Genomic DNA, 13,497 nt, shown 5'->3' with positions numbered 1-13,497 from the left:
AGAATTGCTGAAATCTAACAGCGCAGAAGAGGCCATTCAGCCCATTATGCCTGCACTAGTTTTTCAAGTGAGCATCGTTAGCCATGTCAATCTCCTGTTTCTTCCCCATAGCCTTTACTGTCTTTAGGATATCCTGAAAACATAAAATTTGCTTTTATAAAGTAAATTCCTTTTTATTAATGCCAGGGCACAATCCTTTATAAGACATATTTACATCTGACATCAGTCAAGATAAATTCCTTACAAACATGGGCTCATCAATTATTACAGGATACAAGATTTCATGCCACTGAGGATAATCCATCACTTTCACAGATAATTGACTAATTATGTTAATTAGAATGAGACTCTCTGAAGAACAGACGGAAGATTAAAAACAGAGATCACTATAATTTTTCAATTTTTTTCATACAGAGGACATGGAGTGATAAACATCACAACTTTATGAATCTGTAGCTGTTGTGAAAAAAATAGGCAAACCTAAGATATCAGAAAATAGACAGCTAAATGACTCATGAATTAAATATACCCTTAATTCTCTCTTACATTTATTCTGTCACTCTGTCACCCTCCCTCACTCACTCCCTGTAACTGTGTCTCTCCCCATCATTCACCATCTCTCTCTCTCCTTCTATTTCTCCTTCACATATTCTCTGACTCTCCACCGCATGCTGGAAGGGGTTGTGAGGTTCTTTTTATTATCTTAATTGCAGTTTCCAGCTGGCCACCCCCCAAGTGAGGAAGGACTCTCCTGACTCAGAGACTCTTCCTGTGACCTACCTATTGGATAAACCTGTTCTATAAGAACTGCAATAGTTCTAAAGAAGGATCACTGGACCAAAAACATTAACTCTGCTTTCTCTCCACAGATGCTGCCAGATCAGTTGAGTTTTTCCAGTTTCTGGTTTTGTTTCTACATTTAGATTATTTAGTTTCTCCAAACTCCAACTGTGACTGATTTACGCTGTGTGACAAAGTGTTTTTCTAATTTCACTTCTGAATGGTTGGCTCTAAGATTCTACCACCTGTCCTGGATTCTCCTATCAGAAGAAATGGTTTTACTCCACATCAAACATAGAAAATGCCTCAATTAGATCACACTTTCATCATCTATATTACAGAGATTATAATTCTAGTCTATACAAACCAGCTTTATAATTTAATCCTTTTAGCTCCAATTTTATTATGCTAAAGCTGAATTGAATCATTCTCCAAGGCTGATTATATTTTCTGAGACTGCAAAAGGTGTTAGGTTGGGCACCTTCTAGTTAGGAACTCCTTGAGGTGAATTAAAAGAAAGTATTTGGTTATACCTAATAGGGCAGTCTGGGTGCCAATTTTATCATACTGGGCCCAAAGGCAGGGGTGCAGACGTAAGACAGGCCAGAGCCAAGAGGCCCAAAGTTAATTTTCTGCCAATAATCTGGGCAAGCTGTTGACACATGCCACCCCTGAATTGGCATCTTGTACTTTTGTGGCAGTAAATTTCAAGGTCTCCTGACAGAGGGAAAAGGATGAATGAGAGGTGGCTGCTTATGGCCAATGGATGTTGTTAGGCATGACTCCAGCTGAGGAGCAACACCCCTGATCGTATGGTTGTAAAATGGGTGCTGTGAGATCCAATTTATGCCCCTTGGTGTGCAAAGCAAGGCCACTGTTCCACAGCGGGGAATATGGCAAGATACAGCCCAAAATTGAAGATGTAAAGTGAAGATAGATACTCTTGGAGTGATCGAGGTAGCATTAATGAGTACAGAATTCACACATGCTTATACACACCAAACTATGCCAGCATGACCAAAACTTAATTGGAAATCATGTACTCAAGTTTTAAATGTTCTTATAGAATAGGCAGATTATAAAAGAGACAACATTAAACAAAGTTACTCAGCTCATCATCACGGTGATGGCTCTTTGAGAGAGCTTTCCAACAGTTCCAGTCTCCTGCTCCTTGCCTAGAACTGTGTCATTTTCTTCCTTTAAAATGCTATCCAATTCCCTCAGCTATATATAAATATCAGAATTGGATACTCAGGAATAGATATTGTGTCTGTGCTAACTAATGAACATTTACTGACCATTTACACTATACACAGAAACATGGTTGAGCAGGGGATTATTAGAACCTCCTTGCCTCAGGTCGCAGTTCTACATGACCTGAACTCACTACGATGTACTCTAGCTGTTAGCAGAAGACCTATCAATCCCTTAAATTGGATAGCTAGCATTGTTTTCACCACTCCTTTTAAGAAGTGCATTTCAGATCATAACATTTGATGTAATAATTTAATACATCCTCAGCTTGCTGCTCATTGTATTGTCAAACAACATCCCTCTCATTCTCTATTCTTGTGCCTGCAGAATCAGATTCTCCTGATTTGTCCTATCAAATTCTTTCCTGATTTTCAATGCCTCTATCTAATCTGATAGTCTATTAGTTTGGATGTCAAAATGGGACAGACTCATTAAGCTTATCATTGTTGCTAGAAATATGATTGGAATTCCCATGTAAAATACAGTATAATAGCAGACAGACTCATAGCTAACCACTGCATTGGTTATCATGCAATCCTCAGTTGTCCTCATAACAGATGAAATCTTTACAGATGACACCAACAATTTATCATGGATTGCAGAGAGACAGAAAGACGATATGAATGTGTACAACAACGACCAAGGTTTTGCCAGATTTTAACATCTGCCTGATCACAGTTCTGTGCACGGTGCAAGGGAGCGGGAAATTACCTGGGGAAGCATTCTGCTGTCTTCCTGCCAATCATTGTCACTTCCAGCAGCAGTGGTGACAGTCACTGAATCCATCCATTCAAATATATTATCTGTGACTTTCAATTATACAGCAGGTTGAACTTGCCCTCTCACCTTATATTCCATGGCTATGACGATAGACTGGTGCAGAGCCCTGCATTCCGATTTGATTAACTGTTAATAGTTGTTCACTGTGAATAAATTGATTAACATAAGAATATTGTGTCGGTTGTGGTTATCCAGTCATTTTTTTCTAACATGAAACAATCATAACTGTATATGTGAATATTCTACAGCTAACTACAAATAAGAGTGGCATGTTGGCTCAGTGATTAGCACTGCTGCCTCACAGCGCCAGGGACCCGGGCTTGATTCCCGCCTTGGGCAACTGTCTGTGTGGAGTTTGCCCATTCTCCCCATGTCTGCGTGGGTTTCCTCCCACAATCCAAAGATATACAGGTCAGGTGAATTGGTCATGCTAAATTACCCATAGCGATAAATACAGGTAGGGGAATGGGTCTGGGTGGGTTATTCTTCGGAGGGTTGGTGTGGACTTATTGGGCTGAAGGGCCTGTTTCCATACTGTAGGGAATCTAATGTGCCAATTTCTAATGTAACCTTCCAAATGAAAAATACAAAATTCTTAGAGGATTTGATGGGGTGTGCAAGAGTCTTGGACGAGAGATATAATCCCAAAGATAGAGATGAGGCAGAATTTCTCTCAGAGGGTAGTGGATCTCTGGAATTATTTACTGAGGAGGGCTGTCAAAGCTGAGATTGATAGATTTTTAATCAGTTTGGGTTTTGTTGAAAAGGTAGGCAAGTGGAGTTAAGAATTATTAGATCTGCCATGATCTTATTGAATGGCAGAACAGACTGGATGGCTGAATGGTTGACTTCTGCTTCTTCATCTTATGGAGCTCTCAGCTCTGCAAGATTTACAAGTGTTGTAACAAACCTACTATTTTTGCAACAACACAAAATAAATGTAGCTGACATTTCAAGGCACCCTGGCCACTGCTGTGGTCACTCATTCTAGAAACATCGCAACATGTGAGGAATGTTCAAGGTAGGTACTTTCTAATCAACTTATTCAGAGATGGACTGGAACCCAAGTCACCTGGCCCAAGGTTGGACCATTATCAGTGCACCACAAGGGCATGTTAAGGTATAACATCTAATTAATATTCTTCAGTGTTGCTCTGGAGAGAGTTAGGATTTTTAAATCACGCTGAAAATAATGTTGAGAATTTTTTTCTTTTTTTCCTGATGAAGCAGTTTCTCACATTTTATTAAAAACAAACATGAAAGTGAACCAGAAGCTGAGAACATAGAGAAATGTGAAAGCTCAAAAATCTTCGAAGTCCACTCCCAGACATAGCATTAGGTTGTGCAAGAATATGGTGAAATGGTAGAAACAAGCAAGTTAGGATGTCATAAATCATAGAAATATAGAATTTGCAGTACAGATGGAGGCTATTTAACTCATCATGTCTGTCCCAGCTCTGGAAAGAGCCACCCAGTTAGTCCCATTTTCCCGTCCTAACTCCTGGTCCTTGAACTTCATCACTTTCAAATATATATCCTGCTCTCTTTTGAAATCGTACATGGAATCTGCCTCCACTACTCTCCCAGGCAGCACATTCCTAATCCTAACAACTCTCTGAGTTTCTCCTCATCTCAGTCCTAACTCTCTTGCTGACAATCTTGAAATTGTGACTCCTAGTTGCTAACATACCAACTAGTGGAAACAGAATATCATTTTTTTCCCTGCAAAATTGTTCTGAATTTTAAATGTCATAAGGTCATCTCTTAGTCTTCCCTACACCAGAATAAACCCAATTTCTCTAATCTTTTTTGTATCTAAAATCTCTCATTCTAGTAGATATCCTTTTCACTTCTCCAGGGTTTTAACATTCTTCCTTAAATAAGGTGCTGAAAACTGAACATATAACCCTAAATGTGGTCTGACCAATGATTTACAAAGCTGTAGAATCACTTGCTTGCTTTTATCTAAGGATCTTATATATTTTCTAAACAATTGTTTCAATTGCCTCACCCCGAAGAGCCTCTGTTCCTGTACTCCCCTCAAATTTGTGCCATTGAGTCTATATTGTCTCTCCATTTTTCTTCCACCAAAATGCATTACCTCACACTTCTCTGCATTAAAATTCATCTGCCAAGTACCTATCCATTTGGTCAACTTGTTAATGCCCCTCTGAAGTCATTCAGTCTCACCTTCACAATTTACTCTTCTCTCTAGCTCAGTATCATCTATAAATTTAGACAATTTGCCCTCAATACCCATCTCCAAATCATTTATTAAAAAGCAAGGCTCCCAACACCAATCCCTGCGGAATAAAACTTTCCTTAGAGCAGAAAAAATTAACAGCAGATTTAGTAGATGAGACAATGGTGGTTTGCTGATTGCTATTCAAGGGATGGGGACATTGCATGCTGGGTCAGCATTTATTGCTTGTTCCCAGCTGTCCTTGAGAAGGTGGTGGTGAGTTATCTTCTTGAACTGGTGCAGTCTATGGGCTATAGGTACATCTACAATGGATTTATGGAAGGAGTTCCAGGATTTTGAACCAGCAACACTGAATGAATCATGATAAATTTGCAACTCAGATTATGAGTGTCTTGAAGGGACACTTGCAGGGGATGGTGTTCCCATGTATCAGCTACCTTGTCCTTCTAGATGGAAGTGATTGTGGATTTGTAAGGTGCTAAGGAGCCTTACTGAATTTCCACAGTGCATCTTGCAACGGTACATACTGTTGTGACTGAGCATCGGTGGTGGAGTGATCAGATGCTTGTTGATATGCCAATCACTGCTTTGTCCTAGGTGTTGTTGGAGCTGCACTCATTCAGTTAAGTAGGGAGTATTCCATCATATTCTTGACTTGTACCTTGTAGACAGGCTTTGGGGAGACATGAGGTGAGTTAGTTGTGCAGGATTCCTAGCCAATCACCTACTCTTGTAGCCACAGTATTTCTATGACTAGTCTAGTTCAGTTCCTGGTCAGAGGTAACCCTTAGGATGCTGATAGCAGAGTATTCAGTGATTGTAATACCAAAGGACTAGTATTCCAAAAGCCAAGGCTAATGCTTAAATGATATGGGTTCAAATCCCACCATGGCAGCTGATTAAATTTGAATACAATTAATAATTCTGGAATTGAAAACTCGTCTCAATGATGATGACCATCAATAGTTGCCAGTAATGTCCTCTAAAAAGAAAATCTACAGTCCTTACCTAGCCTACACCAAATATGCACCAAAGTGTTTGATATTTACCAGCATTCTAGAGTCAGTCACAATTAGGAACGATTACCAAATGCTGGCCTTGTTAGCTATACCGATAACCCATGAAGGATTTTTTTAAAAATGAAAATTGGAAGTGATTAGAATGGAACAAATTTTTAAAATGGTTTCCTCTAGTTGATGGGTCAGTAAATGGAAGACACAGATTTAAAATGCTGGCAAAAGAAACACAGAAGAGATGAGAAATAATTGCTTTGCATCTTGGCCTATCAACAAGAAACACCACCTGACAGGCTGGTGGTGAATTTAATAGCAACATTTAAAAGAGTTGGATGCTTGAAAAAGAATTTTTAAAAAAAAGAGCTATGGCAAAAAGGTGGAGCTTTGAACTAATTGGATACTTATATTGAAGAACCTGAACAGGCACAATGGGGTAAATCACCTCCCGATGAAGTTTGAAATGTGCAAAATAGAGTATGCTGTGAATCTACCGGATTTTCAAATCTGCATTCAGGCTGAGTAAGAATCTTTGCAGCATGAAGTCTTGACAAATTTACCATCTGTATTTTCTTTTTGATACTTTTCAATCAGCTCCTGAATACTGTGATTCACCTTGTGGTACAGTTCCATACATATCATCAGCCTGCCTTGTATGCAATTAATTAGCTATTCTTCATCAGCGAGACTCAGCAATAGGTGTTGGAACGTGACCTGCACTTATACATTTGCTGGAAGAGATTATAATACTGATCAATATTTTGCCCTAGTTTGGAGATGGTAAGGTCAAATGCAACAGGATCAGCTCATTCCATCAAAGGATAGTTTTGTAGAGACAGGTAGGTCTTAGATAATGTGGAATTTCTGCTGAATATTTACCTGACTCTATTTGATACATTTCACTATTTTGGCTTCAATGGACTGGACGAATTGGGAGAGAGGTAAAACAGGTTGCAAATTCATTATAAACCATCTCATGCAACTATACATACAAGACATCTCTCGGTTTAGATCAGTGACTTAAAGTGGCATGGGAACTAAATTTAAAGATTACACAAAGGTATTTAGGACAATATGTTGTGAAGAATAGATAAGAAGTTCATCAATGGATGTAGGTAGGTTGTCAGTGAGCAAGAATATGCCAGTTGGCATATAACCTGGAAAAATGGGAAGTTGTTCTCTTTGGCAAAAAGAATAAAACAGCAGAATATTACTTAATCTGAGAACCCTGCAAAATTCTGAGGTAAAGAGGGATCTATGTGTTCCAATGTATTATGTACTAATGTGCACATACAGCATCTAATCAAAAAGGCTAAGGAGATGTTATTCTTGACAAAAAGTAAGGCTGAAATGCTTCAGTGATACAGGACATTGATGAAGCCATTTCTCAATACTTGGTGTAGTTTTGGTCTTGTATTTAAGGAAGGAGCATAGGAGACAGTTTGGAGGATGTTAACTAGATTGACACCTGAAATTAGCAAACTGTCTTATCAGGATAGGCTGGAAAGCTGGGTCTGTTTTCACTGGAGTTTAGAAGCATTATAAAACCCTGAGTAATGCTGAGAAGTTGGTCATGGAAAGGATGATTCCTCTTGTGGGCCAATCCAGATTAAACACCATTATTTTAAAGACGGGGAAGATGACGATAATTGTTTTTCTCTCAGTTTGTTGTATGACTTAGAACTCTCTGCCTCAGAAAGCAGTGCAGGCAGAATCATTGAATATTTTTGTGTCAGAGGTGGATAAATCTTTGTGAGGAGAATCACAGTTTATCCAAGTTGATGGGAATGTGGAATTTGAAACAGAAAAAGATCAGCTATGATCCTAGTGACCAAGGAACAGGTTCAATTTCAGAATAGCCTTCTTTATATTCCAATATCATATGTTTGTAGTTTCATATGATTGATTTCACTCTCCTGATGTCTTCTGAATAGAAAACTCACCTTTTTCCGTTTTCAGCTTTTCTTTCTTTGAAGTAGCTAGATTAAAGCAGAACAACTGAGGCCTTTGATACTGAGACCTGAAAAGATTACAGAAACACAGGCCAGAGAGGGCAGCTGTCAACTTGACTGTCGTTGCAAAGGCTGATGTCAAATACATATTCAGAGTTTTCAACTCCTAGCAGAGGTCAACAATTGTTAACCTTGTCAACTGAAACCTGTGTGACACTAGTTGTTGGTTCAAAGCAGAAACACATATTAAAAAGTGAACACAAACACAGGAAAGAATATCACATCCTCATAATTTAGCAGTTGAAGGGAAGAGAATTGCATGAGCTTACATTTCAATTACTATACCTTCCATGAGGCTATAGGCATTCAAGTAAATTTTAATATCTAGTGCACATATCAATACAATCTATGCAGATGTAAGATCTGAAACTAACTTCACTCGACATGCTGTCTCCAGTTTGAGTTCATCTCCATTTGTTAATATTCCTCAAATATACAAGTTATAAATCTATCCATTGTTGTGGTTCTGTTCGCCGAGCTGGGAATTTGTGGTGCAGACGTTTCGTCCCCTGTCTAGGTGACATCCTCAGTGCTTGGGAGCCTCCTGTGAAGCGCTTCTGTGATCTTTCCTCTGGCATTTGTAGTGGTTTGAATCTGCCGCTTCCGATTGTCAGTTCCAGCTGTCCATTGCAGTGGTCGGTATATTGGGTCCAGGTCGATGTGCAAATTGATTGAATCTGTGGATGAGTGCCATGCCTCTAGGAATTCCCTGGCTGTTCTCTGTTTGGCTTGTCCTATAATAATACAATAGGACAACAACTACTTGCAGATACCAACACCTACCAAAAGAGGGAGTTTGACCCCACCCCACAGCTCACCAATAGGATAAACAACACACTGAGGAACCCACAAAAAAAAACGGACAGATAACCAGGTTACTACTATTATATTACAAACCAAACAGAGAACAGCCAAGGAATTCCTAGAGGCATGGCACTCATCCACAGATTCAATCAATAAGCACATCGACCTGGATCCAATATACCGACCACTGCAACAGACAGCTGGAACTGACAACCAGAAGCGGCAGATTCAAACCACTACAAATGCCGGAGGAAAGATCACAGAAGCGCTTCACAGGAGGTTCCCAAGCACTGAGGATGTCACCTAGACAGGGGATGAAACGTCTGCAGCACAAATTCCCAGGTCGGCGAACAGAACCACAACAACGAGCACCCGAGCTACAAATCTCCTCACAAACTTTGAAAATCTATCCATGTTAAACTTGTGCTGGACCATCTCATCTTAAATCTAGATTAAATGGAGTTGGGAGGAGAATAAATAGTCAGCATCAGCATCCTATTTACTGGGCAGCAGAAAAGTGAAGTATTTGAATAAGAGTGTCTGTATTTGATCTGTAAGCATCCTGATTTCAATTCACTGAAAGTGATTTTAAAAGAACAACACTGAACTATTTAGTAGTTTGTTTGGTGTATGTTAGTCAGTTAGCAAATGTATTTTTACTGATGACTAAAAACTTTAGAAATGTATCCATTCATGCTGGTTTTGCCAATAAAGTCAGTTTAAGTGGAATAATCATCCTCAAAAGGCAACAAACAACAACTTATAATTATATAGCACATTTAATGTAACAACACATCCTAATGCACTTTGCATGAACATTAGTAAATATGTCTCTGAATCACATAAATAGATATTAAATAAAATGATGAAATGCTTGATAAGAATGAGCTGAGTCTTAAAGAAGGAAGACTTAAAGAGCTTTATAGATGGAATGCAGGTAGGGAAATAGAGAGGTGTAGAAACCAAACAGGAATTAATTGAAATCATTGAATCTTGATGTAATAAATGCATAAATGAGGGGTCTTATTGCAGAGGAGATGAGGAAGGAGTGAAGCTGAGTGATGATGCAGAGAGGGAGTTGGATGGTCATAATGATGACATGCTCAGCAAGTTGGAAGCTCATCGTAAAATCAAATGTGACACCAAGGTTATAAACTGTTGGGTTAACCTCAGACTATTGCCAGAGAGACAGTTGAGTTGGTAGCTAGAGTTTTGAGTAGGGAATATTTAACTGGAGAAAATTTCAGTTAATCCAACACTGGATGTCAGGGCAGTAGTTTTCAGAAATTAACAATACTGCAGGAGCTGATAGAGTGGATATTGAAATGGTAGCATTTGTATGAAAAATTAATATTTAAGGTTGCGATGATGAAAACTCATCGCCCTTAATGTTGCCTGGTCTTGAACAGTTTGGTGGGATTGGCCAACTTTAGGTCAAATGGATGTTAAAATATCATGAAAGAAAATAAATGTAAGCTTAAAGTAATCCATGCCAATAATGAATAACAGAACTTCTTCAATTCCTCACCTCTCACAAGACACTAGTTGTCACAAACATTCTACACCATAGGGAAATAAAAACAATTAATGAAACAGTAATGTTTGGAAATTAATGGACTGTACCGCTATTCATAGAAACACAATATCGTAAGAACTAGAGGCAGAAATAGACTGCCTTGAATACAGCCTTGAATCTGCTCTACTCACCATAAACCACCTGAATTTTATTTATTCTCCTTCTCATTCCCACTATTTTGTCAATCCTGCCTGACCAAGAATCTGTGTATCCCAGCCTCAAATGCATTCAACAGTAGAGCACCCACAACCCCCTAGGGTAGAGAATTATGGCAATTAACAACCTTTGGGCTGAGAAAAACTTCTCCCCATCTCAATCATTAATGAGTGACCCCTTAGCATGAGACTGTGCCTGTGAGTTCGAGATTTGCCACGGCATACACCTGTGTGTCGATCGCATCATTTCAGAATCTTGAATATTTTAATAAGATCACCCCTCAGCTTTCTAAATTCCTTGAGTAAAGGCCTGTTTTGCTCAAGTTCTCATCAGGAATTCCAAGGAATTTCCTGGTGAACATTTAGTGTACTGTCTCCAATGCAAGTATATTCATTCTTAAATATGGAGATGAAAATGGTGTTAAATATTCCAGCAGGATATTGATTAATAACATAAACTAGTACTCACAAACTTTTCAAACCTTCCCAAGACCAAGAATGCTGAAATGCTCCATTATGAATTTAAATCATATTGGCAAACTGAGAGCAGAGCTAAGTTGAACATTGGAACATTTTATCGGTTTGGATCAGTGTAATCTGAAATTGTCCACTCATTCAGTAGCTAGAGGGAGTGATTCAAAGTGATTTCTTTGGTAGTTAAAATTCAGCTTTTAAAAATTTTGGGGTAGGATCTTGTGGAGTATCTTGATCATTGGCTGGACATAGAAACATACATGACACATAGAAGATAGGAAGAGAAATAGGCCTTTTGACCCCTCAAGCCTGATCTGCCATGATCACAGCTGATCATCAGGCTCAATATCAGATTTTTTGAGCTTTTAGCCAAAAGGGATGTATCTCCTTCCTTCTTGAAAGCACATATGTTTTGGTCTCATCACTTTCTGTGGAAATGAATTTCACAGGCTCTCCACTCTGAGTGAAGAAATGTTTACTCATTTCATTCCTACAAGGTTTACCCCTTATCCTTAAACTATGAACCATGGTTCTGGACTCACCACTATCAGGAATATTCTTTGTGCATCAAATCTTTTTTGCCCAGTTAGTATTTTATAGATTTCATTCTTCCAAACTCCATAATCATAAGATCATAATATATATAGGAGCAGAATTGGATCATTTGGCCCTCACTGAGCCTGTTCCACTATTCAATCATGGCTCACATGTTTCTCACTTCCTGTCTTCTCCCTTAACTCTTGATCCCTTTACTAACCAAGAACCTATCTATCTCTGTCTTAAATATACTCAATGACTTGGCCTCACAGCCTTCTGTGGCAATCAGTTCTGCAAATACACTCCGCTGTGGCTTGAGAAATTCCTCCATGTCTCAGTTTGAAAGGTTGTCCCTGTGCTCTCGGGTCGTAGACTTTCCTACTAATTAAAAGATCACCTCCATGTCCATTCTATAGCAGGCATCTTTGTATTCCCCAAGTTTCAATGAGAGCACCCCTCATTGTTCTAAACTCCATCAAGTACAGACCAAGAGTCCATAACCATTCCTAATATGACAAGTCCTCCAGCTCCAGGATCATTCCTGTAAGCATCCTCTGGACCCTCTCTAATGCCAGCACATCCATCCTTAGATATGAGACTCAAAACAGCTCACAACATTGCAAATGCTGTCTGACCAGAGTCTTTTATGGCCTCAGGGAAGCAATTCTGCTCTTGTACTTTAGCCCCCTTGAAATGAAAGCTAATATTGTATGTGTGGCCCTCGCAAGAAAATGTTATCCTTAACAGAATCCTGAACTAAGACTTCCATGTCTCTTTGTGCTTCAGTGTTCCAAAGTCTTTCTCCGTTTACAAAATATAGGCCTCTATTCTTCCAACCATAGTGCATAACTTCACACTTCCCCATATTGTATTCCATCTGCCATTTCTTAGCCCACACTCCTTGCCTATCCAACTCTTTCTGAAGCCACACCACTTCCTGAACAGTACCTGCTCCTCCACCTATCTTTGTTTCATCGACAGCCTCAACAAAATGCCCTCAGTTCCTTCATCCAGATTTTTAATATATAATGTGAATAGTTGTAGTCCAAACACTGGTCCATGTGGAACTCTATTAGTCACTAGTTGCCATCTAGAAAAAAAGACCCTTTTATTCCCACTCTGTTTTCTGTCAATCAGCCAATCTTCTATCCATGTCAATATATTTTCCAGAACACCAATGGCTATTATCTTATTTAGCAGTTTCCTGTGTGACAAATTGTCAAAGGCATTCTGGAGACTAAAATAAATCATATCCATTGTCTCTTTTGTTTAACTGGCTTGTTACAGCATCAAAGAATTTTGACAGGTTTGTCAACATGAACTCCACTTGACAAAGCCGTGCTGACTCAGCCCTAATTTACCATTTGCTTCCAAATACTCCACAATCTCATCCTTTATAATAGACTCTAAAATCTTACCAATGACTGAGGTCAGGCTAACCAGCTTATATAACTTCCTGCCTTCTACCTTTCTCCCTTCTTAAACAGAGGGGTTCTATTCACCATTTTCTCGTCCTTTGGGACTCTCTAACTCCAGTGACACCTGAAAGGTCACTAGTACATCCACACAACCTCGTCAGCTATATCCTTCAGAATTTTGGGTACAGGGCATCTACTTTGGGCAAGTTATCCAACGTCAGACCTTTCAGCTTCTCTAGTACCTTCTCCTTAGTGATGGTCACAACACTTACCCCTGAATCTCTTCAAAGTTCTGAAATTCTACTGGTGTCTTCCACTGTGAAGACACCAGTAGAATTCTGTTCAGTTCCTCTGCCATTTCTTTGTTCCCCATTACTACTTCTCCAACCTCATTTTCCTGTGGTCCAATGTACACTTTTGGCACTCTCTTATCTTTTCGATATATCAACAAAACTCTTGCAAGCTTCTTTAATACTACTAGCTAACTTACC

Source organism: Chiloscyllium punctatum, chromosome 5 (assembly GCF_047496795.1).
Source record: "Chiloscyllium punctatum isolate Juve2018m chromosome 5, sChiPun1.3, whole genome shotgun sequence".
In the NCBI taxonomy this organism is placed as follows: domain Eukaryota; kingdom Metazoa; phylum Chordata; class Chondrichthyes; order Orectolobiformes; family Hemiscylliidae; genus Chiloscyllium; species Chiloscyllium punctatum.
Note: the sequence above shows the minus strand (reverse complement) of the source record.